Source organism: Sinocyclocheilus rhinocerous, unplaced genomic scaffold, assembly GCF_001515625.1.
Source record: "Sinocyclocheilus rhinocerous isolate Xijiao unplaced genomic scaffold, SAMN03320098_v1.1 scaffold1350, whole genome shotgun sequence".
Lineage (NCBI taxonomy): Eukaryota > Metazoa > Chordata > Actinopteri > Cypriniformes > Cyprinidae > Sinocyclocheilus > Sinocyclocheilus rhinocerous.
In genome coordinates, this window is record NW_015652333.1 from 899,569 (window position 1) to 914,026 (window position 14,458).

At 37.8% G+C, this 14,458-nt stretch overlaps 1 long non-coding RNA gene across 1 annotated transcript; it reads right to left on the reverse strand.

Annotated features, from left to right (window-relative positions):
* Positions 1–1,642: 1,642 nt before the first annotated feature.
* Positions 1,643–3,156, reverse strand: LOC107714836 (uncharacterized). The gene is made up of 3 exons (XR_001637035.1): positions 3,099–3,156; positions 1,831–1,891; positions 1,643–1,727 (listed from the first exon to the last, which is right to left on the reverse strand). It is a non-coding gene; the product is annotated as an uncharacterized LOC107714836 (long non-coding RNA).
* Between the last annotated feature and the right edge of the window lie 11,302 nt (positions 3,157–14,458).

Consider the following 14,458-nt stretch of genomic DNA (forward strand, 5'->3'; position numbering starts at 1 on the left):
TTTAAACTTTGTATGATAGGCTATATATTTCAATTCTCTTAGCAAACTAAAAGCCATATAATGAAATTTGTATGTATGGAATGAAAGATATAGATTGTACTACATGCTAGCTTGCTATTTTGTTTAAGTGCATGATCTATTTAAGCCCATATGTCATACTAACAATAAACTATGCTTCTAACCACAGGAAGAGAGCTGTAGTTCCAACCACACAACTTTGTGATACTCTTTGCGAATGTTCTATGGAACTACATGTTTTGGAAACACCAAATCGTTGGACACCAATGTTGATAACAACGGAACTTAGAAACGATGCTTTTGGGAAACACACCCGAGCATAATGCGCTGTGGCCTTCTTTATGCTTTTATTGATTATAGCATGAGGCTTAAAAAATATTACTTGACCTCATCTGCACTCGGCCCTTAGAAAATTCCTCTGATGGCTGTATTTGCGTCATTGCTCAATTTTGTCTTTCTTCTCTTGTGCTGAGAGTCCATCTGTAGACAACATATCAATATCAGACAAAGCATTACCTTGCTTACGCTGCACTATTTTGATTATTTTTCAGAGTGTATTGCTTTTGCTTTGCTTCATGTACATAATTCCCCACGCCGCAGCGCTACCAGGCTTTGGCTGCTAATCCTCCAGGGTCGTGCATCATTTTAATTTCTTAATTCTTCCTCTTCTTTCTACCCAGGTCTCCTGGGAGTGCGGAAACAGCCCCGGAGCATGGTTTGAGGGTAGTCCCAGAAGACACAGCCATAATGTGTGCCAGGACTGCATGAGGAACATGACATATGTAACAAATTAATTCTCCACACACACTCGCCGCCGCGCAGAATACCAATGAGCGTCGCCGGCAGACTGCTATCAGGCTGTTCGAATGCAGCAAGGTTGTCCGGCTACAGTGGGCTGTTGTACTACTGCTCTGCTTGACATGACCCCCGGGTGGATTAATTGAGAGTTCAGTGGAAGGTTAATAATCAGTAACAACAGGACTATAAAAGGATTCGCTCATTCAGATGAGTCTTTTGTTAAATTGAAAAAACAAAATGAACTGAGAAGCAGGTGATGTTTGTTTAGAACTTAGAGAGCTTCTTTCTGTGACAAAAGGGGTGGAATTAACTATTTGGTTTAATTCCTTCACACAAATGCACAGTCACTGGTTGGCCTCATCCCAGAAAAGTTTAGGAGGCCCCCCAAATACTTTGGATCTCAAGACATTTTTGTAGTTTACCGTCCTTTACTTTGGAAAACCAAAATTATTTTTAAAATGGGATGCAACAAAATGCAAAATCGCAGCTAAAAATTAAAATTTGTCAAAAAAATAAAATTTTAATAAAATTTTTTAAATGCATAAAATCAAATCAAAATTTATTTATAGTGCACAATTAAAAAACAACAGTAGTTGACCTGTTACTAATCAGCCAGGTCTCCTCACCAGCCAATCCCAGCGCACTCCCTCACCTGAGTATTAATCACACGCACCTGCCACCCATTTGCACCTTCATCAAACTGGCTTTATAAGCACACCCAGCACCTCACTACAGCGTCTGGTCTCGTTAACACGTAATGGACTAAATGCCAATAGCTACATTGCTATTCTCTTTAACAAAGTGTCTGAACCTGAACTTGCCTCCTGTTATCTCCCCAGTGTGTTCTCCTTGTCCTAGTCCTCCATCGTCTCTGTGCCCCTGGTCTTCAGCTCCTTCCCGATCTCCTGGTCCTGTAAGAAAGAGACTTATCACCCCACGACTCCAGTAACCATTTCAAGTCTATCCTCCTGGTTACCTGTTGAACTCAGTTGTTGTCATTAAACTCCTACTTACCCATCTCTCTGTGTTCCGAGTATACTTCCGTAACATGACCACTGTGCTGTGCAAAACCATACTAAAATACACATAAGAAGTGAATATTAAACAATATAGACCATAATGCAATAAGAGAGGATAATATCAAAACACTAATACGTGATGGAGTTTGAGACTCTGGGAACAGTTACAAGCCTGGGTAAAAAAAATAAATGTTTTTTAACTTAGATTTAAATTCAGATTCCGATTAAACTAATCTGAGAGAAACCGGGATGCTATTTATATATATGCCCAACAATAGAAAAAGCACAGTCACCCCTCAACTTTAATCTAGATCTCGGGACCATCAACAAAATATATATACCTAAGAAGTATGTTTAAAGAGTTAAAGGATTATTTAATTTTTATATTGTTTTATTTTCCCAATTGTTTTATTTTCATTAACAGCTCTTCATTAAACTGTGACATAAAACAATCAACATTATAAATAAACACTTTCCTAAAGTTTCCAAAAGTTTCTTAACCTCTTTTGGAAGAGGATGCAGAGCAGTAGTTTTTCTGGTGTTTAGTAATAATACTACTGTATGTATCCTGCATATTTACATCACCATGACTGGGTGGGTCAAGTTTCCAAACAGCAAATTTGCATTGTTGGTGTGAAAATGTGGGTGGTTCCTGTTGGTGCCTTCACCTTCATCAGTAAGTTGCAGTTGCAGTAGAGGTTTGTAATTTTTTATTTATTTTTTTTTATTTTTTTATTTTTCCTTTCTTTTAACTGGGGAAGAAATTTTATAGAAGTTATATTACATTTTCATATTGTATTGAACTGTTTTATATCAAAAGATAAAGTAATATTTGATCATGATGCAACCTCTTTAAAGTAATGCAGTTAGCTAGAAACACTGTTGGACAAAGAGGTCTGTGGTATCAAGATGTATTTCAAAGGCCTGATCTACTACTACTACAGCTACTGCCTGACAGAAGTATGCAAATTAGGATTTAGCTTTAAATAAACTTCGCATAGATTCTAACAAAACTCCTGAATCAGCTTCACAACATCTCCCTTGCAATGATTATTTATATTTTTCACATTTTGTTGAGAGGATCACATACCTACATATATATTTTATATTCCCAACACACGAAAACAGTGAAAGAGAATACACAAAGTACATACAAAATATACATAATCTCAGAAACCTCATCTTGATGTATCAGTTGAGGGATTGTAGGGATTGCAGACCTTTCCCATTACCTGGTTAATAATAAATGTAGTGGGTGAATACCTGGGGTTTTGCATAATTCTTGGGAATGGATCCCGTTTTCTTTATATAATGGACAAATATAATCAAGCATGAAATCTTCAGTTCCCTTTCAGTCGGTCACTCTCGACGTCACGTCGGAGGACCGACGAAATTGGGATCTCGCTTAGAGGGACCAATCTACTTCGAGTGTAAACTAAACGAGCCAATGCACATTGGCATGCGATTATTGCATCCACCTGCTGCTGATCACAGCGTGAGTATAAGTAGGCAGCAGATGCAGCGCATATTCAGCTTTTCGCTTCAGAGCCGAGCGATCACATCGTTCTGCTCCTGACTACTCTACTGAGAAAAGAAGACTGAACGTGTTCAGTGCGCTCTTGGAGAGCTCTTCGTGTTGGCGGTACGGCGCTTCAGCGGTGGTGGTTTCCCGTGTCGAGTGGGTTGCACACACCAGGCTGCACTACCCCCTGTTTGTGTTGCAGATGATCATCTCCCCTGTGCGCCTCAGCACACTAAAAGAGCTTTTTCCCCTAAAAGAGCAATTTCGGGTGCGTCTTTTTAAAGACGACGTTGCGTGGCAAACTTGACGTTACGTCTTTGTAAAGACGATGTGGGTCTTGCTATAGACAACGTATCAACCGAGCGTTTCTGGATGCGGTCGTTACCTGGCGCTGGGTGATGGTCACGATCGCTGCCTCTCGTGCCTGGGCGTGAAGCATGCTGAGGCGGCTTTCGTGGATGAACGATATATGATCTGCCTCTGATTGAGTACATCATAACCTTATTCAGAATGATTCATCCCTTCTCAAGCTGTGAGTCCTGTTAGGAAAATAATTGAAGCAGGGAATCAGGGCAAATATGCAGCTTTATGAGGAAACGCTGATGCTCTGGCAAAGCCATATTCACCATAATGGTTTGTTATGCGAATTCTGACATGCACAACAATATAAGTGCAAAAATGCAAAATAAGATGCTAATTATGTCTTTGAAGCATTTAATCTACATCTATTTTCTACAGTCTATTTTCAAAATGCAAAATAAGTGCAGATTCTTAGAGCAGTATATGAGATCCGTTCTGATGAATCACTATGGTGATGTGTAGTGATGTGTTCCACTGATTTATCTGATCTTGATTGTGTGACTGTAAAACAAAGACCTGGGCATTTCAATAACCTAAGAAGAAGAAAAAACAATAGCAGATTGCATTTATATGTTGTATTATATGATATGATGGTAAAACTTTACAATAAGATTTCATTTGTTAACTTCAACATTAACTTTTCAGCATTTATGTTCAGAAATCAAAAGTTGTTAACATTAGATAATCTACTGTGAACTAACATGATCAAACAATGGATATGAAACAATGAATATGTTACTGTCAAGAATGCGGTCCCTGCTGTTCCTCCCACTCACCACCAGATGTCTCCATCACCTTTTCACCCTGGACTCCATTTCCCATAATCCTATGCATAGGAACTGATTGCATGCTCACCTGTTGCCCATCAAACAGTCTATTTAGGCTGCACTCATACACACACATTGCAAAGTATTGTTGTCACGGTGTGCCTACTGTGAAGGAGCGAGGAGACGAAGGAGAATCCAGAATAAACATTGGCTTTATTTTCTTCAACAGGTAAATCACACGTAGGACACGGGGATTGACGTACAATTCCAGACAAGGGAAACTCAGAAGGAGAAACTCCTAGGCAGACTAGGAGGCCATGGCGGAGTAGGCAGCTCGGGGAGCCATAGTGGAGTAGGGAACTCAGGGGGCCATGGCGGATCAGACAGTTCGGGGCGCCATGGTGGAGCAGACCGTTCAGAAGGCCATGGCGGAGTAGGGAACTCAGGGGGCCATGGCGGATCAGACAGTTCGGGGCGCCATGGTGGAGCAGACCGTTCAGAAGGCCATGGCGGAGTAGGGAACTCAGGGGGCCATGGCGGATCAGACAGTTCGGGGCGCCATGGTGGAGCAGACCGTTCAGAAGGCCATGGCGGAGTAGGGAACTCAGGAGGCCATGGCTGGACGGCTTCCGTGGCCTTGGCCTCGCCACTTGGCCCGGCCACTACGGACAGACCCATACTACCCCCCAAAAAAAATTCCTTGGGTAGAATATCAAGAGGCCCTCTGTAGGCCTAACTCGGGAACAGTGGCCTTTCCTGGGCTTGACATGGGGACTGGAGCCCTCCTTGGGCTCGACATGGGAACTGGAGCCCTCCCTAGTGAAAAAAAAATATGCCAAGTATACTTGCAGCCAGACTAATTGTCAATATACTTTAAGTATGTTAATGATTAGTTAACTTGAAGTGTGCTATTTTGGAACAACTAATTTTGTACTAAGTATATTTTAATTGTAATTAAATTGTAGTAAAGCATAACTTTAAGTGTATTTAGTGTACTTTTATGTGCTAAATTGGAACAACTTCAAGTACACTTAGTACACTTTAAGTATATGCCTATTTACATGCTTGATTAGTGATATTAAAGTGTACTTTTTTTTGTATTACGAGTACATCATGGGGCGATAGTAGTTGGCCCCAAGCCAGAACAGCTAATTGATGGTGGCGTCATCCAATGCCATCGCCACGGCGAGCCCGCCGAATTCCCAGGCATACTCGAAGAAGGGGAGATCTCTGCGGGCTAAGGCGGAGAAACGAGCGTCGATTTTCATGATCGCGGAGGGAAGCAAACAGGAAACAAAAACTGTTAAAAAAATGGAAACCAAACAAGGGGAAAGGGGGCGCCGCTTACTGTTCTGTTTTTGGTCTGGAATTCTGTCATTCATTCACAGGGTTTATATTATGGGACTAATCAAGGAAATCAATGGGACACAGCTGGGATTAAATAAACACAATCAGGGCAGGAACAGGAAGACCAAATAAGGGCAAGGAAGGCACATGGGGAGCAAAACACACACAAAACAAGGAACAGAATCTGACAATTGTATAGCATTGCAGACATTACCGGACATTTCCCTTGTTTACCTTGCCTTGTTCTTTGCCTAGTCTTGCCTGTGTTTTTGATCTTGGACTGTATTGTTGATTTTTGTGATTTTATACTGCCTGCCCTGACCCTAAACTGTTATATGGATTACTCTTCTTCTTTTCTTTTTTCTTTTTTGCCTTGCCTTGCCTTACCCTTGGACAATGTTGTTTGCTGGTGTTTGACCCTGCCTGTTTTGACCATGCTCTCTCAAAGCCTGCATTTGGATCCCCAGCTCTGTTGTCATGCTCGTCCGTTACGGTTGCTAACTAATAACAAAGATTAATAAATGCTTTAAAGTATATATGTTATTCATTGTTAGTTCATTTTAGCTAATGCATTTATTAAGTAACACTTTAGTTTGGCGACCAGTTCTGACTATTAACTAGTTGCTCATTAGCATGCATATTACTAGCATATTGGCTATTTATTCATACTTATAAAGCACATATTAATGCCTTATTTTGCATGACAATATTCTACATCCCTTAATCCTACTCCATATCTAAACTTCTACCTTACTAACTATTAATAAGCAGTAAGTACGAGTTTGAGGCAAAACTTGTGTGTGACCGCATTTACTAATGTTAACAAATGTGACCTCATTGTAAAGTGTTACAGATATGTTCTATGAGAAATTAAAAGATATGTATCATAAAAAAAAACATTAATTATACAACTAATATAAAATGGAGTATGACTTGGGATCTGGGATTTTTATTTTTGAATGCACAAGATGTTTTGTGTTTAGTATAGGATGCATGGTTATACTTGAGGCAGTAATTGGGGGATTCAACATAAGAAATTAATATTAGGTGATAGAAGCATTTTTCACAAGTTGCTCCATTCATAGCCTTATTATTTCCTTGTTACCCTGTACTTTGCCTATTATTTCATAACATTGTTAAGGGTTCACTGTAATAAATCTAATGCCATATGAAGGCAAACAAATATCTTATAATGTACTTCTTGCTACAAGCTTGGAAAAAATATATAATTTATCAAATGCACTGCAGATCCTTAATTCTAATTTTAGTCCACACCTCTTTGGCTGAAGATGCTAAGATGAAAATAACAGGCTAAAATTCTAATAAGCCTAATTATCTTTTAATGAGTGGAAGTTATGGCATTGAATTTACTTGTGTGTGTATGTGCATATGCATATGTATCTGTATGGAGTCTGGGGGCAGAGAACCTCATAGAACAACAACTAGACTCAGAACTCTGGAAGTGAAACCTTGCAATCACACCAAGCCTCACCCTATTAACTACTGAGGGAAGTAATTAAAACCTGTTCCTCAAAGGACAAGCTGAGGTGATAGAGAAGGATGGAAAAGTACACAGTAGCTCTGTTCCAAAAAGACACTGAACCTCAGAAGAGACTTATATGGAAAGCAGCACATGATTAGAAACTCCACATACCATGGATGACCATATGCAAAATGCACTAGAGACGCAACTCAAAATTGATAAGAATAGAGTGAAACATGCCTGCCCACATTTTCATTGGCATTGGATCTGGAAAACGTGTAAAACATGTTAATGACATGAAATTTCAAGCTGTGATAGCTCATATTATTCTATGTGCAATTTCATAACATTCAAGGAGAATAGTCTTGTACTGTAGTTGTTACGAATCCTGTCCATGGACTTCCATCCGATCGCCACCAGAGGTCACTCGTCCATCATATTGACTCTCTCACTACACAGACTGTTACACGTCACCATGGACTACATTTCCCATCATCCATTGCACTGATTGCACACAGCTGTAACCAATCAAACACACACACTATATTACACTCATTCAGATCCTTCTCAAACTGCCGAGTATTGGTTAGCGCATATCACTCTTCCAGTGATAGCTGCATTGCGGAGCCATTCCTAGTTCCCGGTCCTAGTTCCCAGTTCTACACTGAACAAAATTATAAACGCAACACTTTGTTTTTGCCCCCATTTTTCATGAGCTGAACTCAATCCTTCTTGTCAAGCCCTCTGGATACTGTTCGCCGATCGAAGACCCACGCTAGCCCTAGGAATATTCTTTGTCTTGCCTGTGATATACCTGTGTTATCTGACCCTTTCCTGTTTATTGACCACGCCTTTGCAAATAAAGCCTTGCACATGGATCCGCACGTCTCACGTCTCGTTCACCCCGTAACAGTAGTCTTGTAAATTAGTAGTCTTGTACTGTACTGTACTGTTAATTTGTCACCCCATATTTTTGAAGTGCTTGATGTAAGTAAAATTTTCTAGACTGGAATTTAAACTAAACAAATATTTTCAGATGTATGTTTATGTGCTGTAAAGCAGTAGTCATTCCTTGTTTTGAGATGTGAAAATCTGCTCATTTAAACTAATGCAAAGTGTGAATGTAAAAAGGACTTTTAGTAAAAAGGATATTTTTAATGACTTTGTGTTGTCACTTGGAGTTTCATACAATAAGTAAATTTACTTTAGCAACTAATTACTCTTCGTCAGAAATGCCACAGAAATGGAAAGTTTAAACACAAAATTCTAAAGATGGCAGTGCACTTGTTTCTGTGGTGCATAAAATAAAATTAATAGCATGAGTTTGGGGCGGGGCTATCTGTCTGTCTGACCAATGGCAGAAGGGGAGAGTCTTTGAAAGTATTTGATTACTTAGGTGGCACAGACATTACACACTTCAGCTTCAATTAAAAAAAAAAGTTTTCATTCAAAGTACCGCCATTTTTAAGATTGCAGTTTATTATTTATATACTATGACAACAGTATACAAAGATTTTTTAATGCACATTGTCTTCTTATAACTATAGTAAAAAAAAAATGTTGTGAACTGGTAAAGAGTGTTCAATACTCTAGTGAGAAGACTTCCATGGCTACATGAGGATTTGAGCACTCTAGAAGCTTTCAATACAAGATAATTACTGATCTATGGAGTAACATGACTGGAATTAACATGGATTGTGAACATGGGGTGCATCAATCTTGCTACAAAAGTTTCTCCCACAGGCCCACCGCTGCTGATTTTTCTCCTGGCTTCAACGAGAGGAGACGTATATCAATACCAAGTCTATTCCCCCACTGCTAGGGTGTGGGACACACAGTGTTGGAAGTCCTAAATTGTTTCCAGCTTGGACAAGGACGTCCGCAAGAGCTCCTGTTTGTCTCTAAGCGTCAGCATTAACAAGTGAATCAATTACAGGGAGCTATATTGTCTCCTGGGATCCCAGCGGGAGGACGTACAACTAAAAGTGCACCTAACCAGGGAAAAGTGAAATTGGAAAATCACATACAGGCTTCAAAGAGTACTTTTGTTGTTAAACAGCAATTAGCTTTGTGAAATCAATCTAAAATTGTGAATGTTAGATTGTCTTTGTTGTTTTACTTCTTTTTGTACTTTTTAGAAGTAAAAAAAAAAAAATCCCTTTGTTGATTTTTTTGACTTCTTATAAAGTAAATTAAAAATAATAATAATAATTAACATTTCCAAACCACACCAGAGATGACAAAAAAGAACATTCGTTCTATTTCTTTGTATTTTTGGCATTAATTTATCTATTCATTTTTAACGAGACAAGAAATAAATTGAACCCTCTTTCAGATTTCATGTTCAAATTCATTTTCCCCCATGGCTAAACACAGCCAGTTGAGCTGTGAAGCATTCATTCATTTTAATATATGGCAGCACATAACACTTGCTGTCAAAAGCGTTTGACACTCAGGTACTTTGCTGTGAGTTTCAAATGCCTGAGAGATGAAATCCATATTTATGCTGGATATTCTTATTGTGTTTATTCCAGGAAACAAGCATAATGTAGCAGTCATTTCAATATTTACTAGCAAGACCACCATGTGACAGAACATATTCTCATTGATATTTCTGAGCTGTAAATGTGGCTCAAAGTAGCTCACAGGCCTGTAATAAAATAATATGCAATGTAATCCCTCAGGCCCTCTGACAGATCACATATACCGTATTACGTATAGATGGATTAAAATATTCCATGTTTTACCATAATATGTAGGTCAGTGTAAACATACTCCCATTGCAAGTATGCTCAGAGATGTTTTATGTTCCTTTTAAATTAACCTGGATTATATGTCTAAAACTCAAGATAAATGGAGCTTCTACGGTCTCCTCCATCCATACAAGAATACATGTAAAAGGGGGTCTTCAACAACAAGGTTGATGTGCCCAGTACTTGACCTGAAGATGTCATTGACAGGTGTTTCATCTCTCAGCTCAAGTGCTGAGCTAGACTGTCTGTCTGTGTGTGTGTGTGTGTGTGTGTGTGTGTGTGTGTGTGTGTGTGTGTGTGTGTGAAGTGAGCAGAATGGGATGCAGTAACCCTTTAATGAGCACATCCATTAAAAAAAAAAGATGATTTCTTTGCATTTTGCAGTTCCTCAAGGCAGTTTTATTACTCAAGTCTTTTTTTCATTAGCAAACAGTAGAGATGTCCATTAATAGTTAAATGCATTGATTTTATTCATTTACACTGAAATAAAAGGCTTGTCTTATAATGAAAACAGCCCATTTGCTAAACTTTGTAAATCTTTATGTATAGAAATCAGACTTACCCTCCTGTACAATTGTGCAAAATAAAATAAAATTAAATTAAATAAAAACAGACTTTTATGTATAAAAGCTTATCAGTATATAAAAAATAATGAGGCAAACAAATCCATTTCTTAAGAACACCAATTAACCTTTTAATCTCTGTCCTCCCTTACCAAATATGTATATGGTAACAGTATCTAACCAAACACAAAAAAAATCACTTTTACTATTAATACAACTGTGGAATCACTAGCTTTGTAAAGGTGGTATGAGATTCCATGAACAGGTGAAAAAAATTAAATAAATTAAAAAACAGCATATTTTAACTCAAAATGTGCTTAAAAGGTTTAGATGCCGTAATAAACTCAGAATTATGCAATAAATTCAAAGGAAAATGGGTCATATGGAATCAGTGAGGAATCATATGTTCCTTTTCAAATAAACACGTTTGATGTACTAACATACTGTTACTTTCAGATCTCAAAACAAAACAAGAGTATTCATTAAAATTAGGTGCAAAAACAACTCATACCAGCTTTCTGATGTCAGACACTTCAGCATGGACTGTATTGTGAGTGCGACCTGTCAAAATGCAAAGGATGGGATACAGTAGTTAAAAACTATGTTGAACTTGCTTGTCAGTAAGTTCAACAAAGCACAATTTCTCAATCTAAATGTGAAGAGGGAATTCAGGTGTCTTAAAGGCACAACAACAAAATCGCCCCGTTTTTCTGAGGGTCAGAAAGTATGCACTGTACAGAGTAGCTTAAAAATTTGATTACATTTTTTTTTTAATAAAAATTGAAAAGACTGATTGATTGATTGATTGATTGATTGATGTCTTTCCATGCAGGCAAACAGTTATAATAAATACGTTCTCATAATTAAAACTGAAAGTGGATTCATGCAATTAATGCTTACAAGACACATGAAGTTCAACCAAAATATTCATTGATTAGTCCAATTCTGAAAATATTCGATTCTTCCACCGCTACACGTTTTAGACACCAAATCTCACTAAAGTCACAGCACACTGTATTGTATGAGCCATCAAAACGCAGCCATCTGTTATTAAATGAGTAAATCAGATTTTACTCCAGCTAATGTACAGTAACACTTTCTTGTCACTAACCTCAAATAGTAAACAGGAAAGAAATTTCAGTATGCCCTTGTTATAAGTCAAGATCATTGTGTCACTGCCAACATCTCAGTCTGGTTTCCACAAAATTTACATCTGCTTATTGAAAACCTTGTTTGCATATATAAAAGAAAAAGCATCCACTTTTGACTTTTAGTTTTATATAAAAGAAAAATTGCTACTTACCCACAATATTTGTTCATAAAAATCAACCTTGGCATTAGTTTGAATTCAACCTATCAAATTGATTTACCGTTTACAAAGTCTTACTAATACTGCAAGACCTTGTGCATGTCCTTTGCTGCATTAGCAAACTAAATCATTGAATTCTAATTCATGATCATTTCATATCTTAGCTTACAGGACTCGACCCAATAAGCAGAGCCCTGAAAAAATGACAAATTGGTCTGCATTTATGATTGAGGCAGAGCTGTTGAAGCAGATATATCCTTCTGTTATTAAAGTTGTCATGAATTCTGTCCATAGACTTCCATCTGACTGCTACAAGAGGTCGCCTCTTCATCATATTGACTCTCACACCACACAGACTGTTACATGTCACTCCGGACTACATTTCGCATCATCCATTGCACTGATTGCACACAGCTGTAACCAATCACACGCTCACCTGAAAGCTATTACACAGATTATATAACACCCACTCAGATCCTGCTCAAGTGGCCGAGTATTGTTCTGCATGTATCACTCTCCTAGTGTTAGCTGCTTTACCGAGCCATTCCATGTTTCTGTTTAGTCTCTAGTATTGTTCTGCGTTTATCACTCACCTAGTGATAGCTGCTTTACGGAGCCTAGTTTCTAGTTCTAGTTTAAACTAGTCATTTCGTGTTGCCTTGTTTCCTGTTTCCTTATTCCTGCCTGTGTATCTTGGATTAACCCTTGTCTCGCCGCTCAGACTCTGTTTGTACCTCGTAATCATATTTTCAGAGGGCGTGTACGGGTAAATGTAAAATATTTACATTGCATCTAGTAACAAGCAGCATATTTTAATATGCATTGCATGCTTGTATAATTGTAAAAGTATAAAATACTGCATGGAAAAAATGAACGGAAGTACAGTATGAAAGCATGAAACACTATTTTGACAGATGCTATTGTGCAGGTTATTCTGTGTATGCACATTTTCCATAGCTTATTCATGCATTGTAGGTAGACAAACACAGAAGAGTCAACAAATACATTCAGCTAACCGCATAGTTACCTACATGTCAATCAGACAAAACCATCTTGTGGTACTGGAGAACCATACATGAATAGTCAGAAAACTGGTCTCATTCCATCCGCTTGTCAGATAAAGTGTTGACAGCAGTATGAACTGATGCCGATGGACTCTTGTCCTGATGAATCTATGGACTTTTAAGGTAATCAGCTTACCTGGTTAGAGGTTTTTATTGTAGTCCTTTTAATTCAATTTTAATTTCAGAATGTTAGTGAGAAGAAGAAAAAAAAATTAGACATCAATCTACATATGACATGGACATCGGTTATGATCATCTTTGGTATCTCCTTTGAAGGCATCTTGAGCAAAACAGCTCCATATTTAACAATGTGACCTGTTTTACAAAATACGCAAGTTTGTTGTGCATGACCAACATTAGTAAATTTTTCACATACGGGTAAATACTTGTCATTATATGAAAAATGTTATATTAAAGGAACAGAAAAAATCATTAACGGTATTAGTTTCTGAAACTAATAGCCTTTGGTTCTCCAAAGTCATGTCTCAAAAAAATACAATAGTTTGACATTGCTTCAAGGCAGTAAAAGACAGTAAATGGATTAGTCTACAGCAATTTGTGGAAAGACAATAATTGGCCAAACACAGTGGACTATAAATTTATTTTTCAGAAATCAACAAAAGACTAATTTCATGTAATAGCTATTTGGGGAAAAATAGCTATTATTCACCTTTCCAGTGATTGCGAGTATATTCTGCAGAATTTCCATGTTAATGGGTGTATGGGTATAAATCCACTGCAATGTGTGTTTTAAAACCTGAATTATGGGGGGAAAAAAGGGGAGAGGGACTTTTGAGTCTTTTTTTTCTCAGAAGAAAAGAGACTAGGCTCATTTCAGAAGTCAATCTCCTCACCTTGAAAGTAGACGGGGGTAGGTGGTTGCAGAAGGAAAGGGATCAAAAAATAACTTTTAAGACACCACTCTTCTTATTGTGGACCAGCAATCTATGCAGACAAAGGCAGATATTACATTTGTGTTATTTTTTGCTGATGAAGTGAATGCCACTGAAATACTGCTTTATATATATACAGTGGTGGAAATGGCCAAAATTCACTGGGAGGACTCTAGCTTGGAAAGGGGGAGGGGATAATAATGGTAATTTTAGATGACCTTTCGGATGTATTTAATTATAAAACCCTTTATAATCTATAATAACATTAAACTTATTTCATATTTTCTCTAAACCTTCTTGGATGTTAGGACAGGCACCTGCAATTCTGGCCAAATTATAGATACATTGTGTGTGTGTCTGTATATATATATATATATATATATATTTACATTTACATTTAGTCATTTAGCAGATGCTTTTATCCAAAGCGACTTACAAATGAGGGCAATAAAAGCAGTCAAAACTAACAAAAGAGCAACAATATATAAGTGCAAATGACAAGTCTCGGTTAGCCTAACGCAGTACACATAGCAAGGTGTGTATATATATATATATATATATA